The sequence below is a fragment of the Prosopis cineraria genome, unplaced genomic scaffold (assembly GCF_029017545.1).
Source record: "Prosopis cineraria cultivar Desert tree isolate PC_DT_omini unplaced genomic scaffold, ASM2901754v1 PC926, whole genome shotgun sequence".
Classification (NCBI taxonomy): domain Eukaryota; kingdom Viridiplantae; phylum Streptophyta; class Magnoliopsida; order Fabales; family Fabaceae; genus Prosopis; species Prosopis cineraria.
The window spans coordinates 6,211-8,848 of NW_026556251.1; the positions used below are offsets into that span (position 1 = coordinate 6,211).

The 2,638-nt window shown below is 38.2% G+C and overlaps 1 pseudogene; it reads left to right on the forward strand.

The window, feature by feature from the left end:
* The first annotated feature begins 662 nt into the window (after positions 1-662).
* On the forward strand, positions 663-2,071 carry LOC129298817 (serine carboxypeptidase-like 50; annotated as a pseudogene).
* The last annotated feature ends 567 nt before the right edge of the window (positions 2,072-2,638 follow it).

Consider the following 2,638-nt stretch of genomic DNA (forward strand, 5'->3'; position numbering starts at 1 on the left):
CAACTCATATTAGATAATAACTGAAAGGTATTTTGATTTTTTTACAGTTAAAATTTTTTAGAGCCTACTAATAATTAAGTTTCTTTCATATATTCCTTAACTAAAATTCTCCCTTTCTTGTATTAGGGAGTTTTTTTTTTGGGAAAAATATTTGGATTGTTTGTATCATTAATAGCGGGCTATCTTTTTTTCCAAGTTTTTCTGGGAGTGTGAATATGTGCGATTGTCCATTCAAAGGTCGATGGAAAAAATGAAAATAGAAAATTCTAATTCTTATAAAAAAAATAGAAAAAAATAAAGAAAATACCAAATAAAATTTTTGAAAGATATCTTTTAGTTAAAGAATAATTTTAAAAATTTAGTTACTGATAAAACATCATCGTGCAATTCGCACAGAGTCCAACCCAACTAACGGAATAAAGTTTGTTGCCGTCATTGCGTGAGTGTGATAACCATAGATCGATAATTGGTCAAAAAAAAAAAAACATAGATCGATCCTCTAGTCTCTCATGATTGTACCTTTTACTTTTATTTTTTTGTAACATTTGTACCTTTTACTTTTATCACGAAAGGAAGAGGTGGGCTCCTACTGTAATTTAAAAAATTTCTCAAACAAACATTAAATAGAAGACAAGAAGCAGCAACTTTTTTTGACCCTCCTTCGTTCGCATGGGACACGTCATTGACTATATATATATATATATATTTTACCATAAGAAATGGAGTCAAGAGCGAGATCAAGCTCTCTCACATTCCTCCTTCTCGTCATCTTCTTCATCTTCAATGATTCTGTCTCTTCTTTAAATCCAACCCCTTCCTTCCCAGAAAAAGCCTTGCCAACAAAATCTGGCTACCTCCCTGTTAGCTCCACTTCCAAGTCCGCCATTTTCTACGCTTTCTATGAAGCCCAGAACCTCACTTCATCTCTATCTCAAACCCCACTTCTCGTCTGGCTCCAAGGCGGCCCTGGCTGCTCCTCCATGATCGGCAACTTCTTCGAGCTCGGACCATGGCGAGTCACCAAATCATTGAACCTAATCCCCAATCCTGGTTCTTGGAACAGAATTTTGGCCTTCTTTCCTTGATAACCCAATTGGAACAGGATTCAGCATCGCCTCAAATCCTGAGGAAATTCCCAGAGACCAAACATCTGTAGCCAAACACCTCTTTGCTGCTATAACCAAGTTCATTCAACTGAACCCTGCTTTCAAGGATCGCCCAATCTATATAACCGGCGAAAGCTATGCTGGGAAGTATGTTCCTGCAATTGGGCATTACATTTTACAAAGGAATTCTCGTTTGAATGCATCCCAGCGGATGAATTTGGCAGGTATGGCGATTGGGGATGGGCTGACTGATCCAGTGACACAAGTTGCCACTCACGCTGTGCATGCTTACTTCCTAGGGTTGATCAACGAGAGGCAGAAGAGTGAATTGGAGAAGCCTCAATTTGAAGCCGTCAGATTGATCAAACTGGGGAACTGGAGTGCAGCAAGAGATGCAAGAAACACTGTTTTCAGATTGTTGCAGAACATGACAGGGTTGGCTGCTTCGTTCGACTTCACCAAAAAAGCTCCTTATGAGAGTGATTTGGTCACCGAGTTCTTGAAATCCAGCAAGGTGAAGAAGGCACTGGGGGTGAGTGAGTCTATGGTTTTTGAAGGCTGTAGTGATACTGCAAAAGCGGGCATTGCATGAGGATGTGATGAAGAGTGTGAAGGACATGGTGGAATACTTGGTGAAGAAAACCAGAGTGCTTCTGTACCAAGGACAGCATGATCTGAGAGATGGTGTGGTTCAAGTAGAAGCATGGGTGAAGACAATGAAATGGGAAGGAATTGAAAAGTATATGAATGCAGATAGGAAGATATGGAAAGTGAATGGCGAGCTTGCAGGGTGGTATGTGCAGAAATGGCAGGGCCTCACAAACGTTGTAGTTTTGGGAGCTGGTCATTATTTGCCTGCTGATCAATCTGTGAACTCTCAAGCGATGATTGAAAACTGGTTTTACAGAAGGATTTGTTTGATAACTAGGAAAAGGAGATCGTTTCACCAAGATTTTGAGATTTAGTTTCAAGTTATGAAGCACCTGAAAAAGGAGCTGTCTTTATATCCTAAGGACTCTAACATTTGAAATAAATTAGGCATAATGCTGTCCTGTAGCATCGTACTAGTGTTGGTCTGAGTGCTTTCCCATTGTTGTCCTTCCCTTGTAAAACAGTAAAACCAGTGAAATTGAATCATAAGCATGAATACATTCAAGAATCAACTTTGCTACAACTACATAGTTTCAATCCTGGTTAGCACCCTAGATATAAAGCTGGATGAAGGTTTTCATTTTCAAGGCATGCCTATGCATGCATGTACACCTGTATTGCCGGGTTAAACTGTATTGTCATTTCTCAGTTCTGAGATCCCAGAAGGGTGATAGAATGCGGACAGTTTTTTTTTTTTTAATAAAACATAAAATAGCAATTGTATTAAAAGACATTGAAATCTTTTCAAAAGATCCAAATTATTACTGTTTGTATAAGTACAAATTACAATTCGATCTTTATAATATTAAAAAAAAATTACATTTGTAATTACAATTCCATCTCCCTGAAACCATCATCAGTGATATTCATCATAACAAACT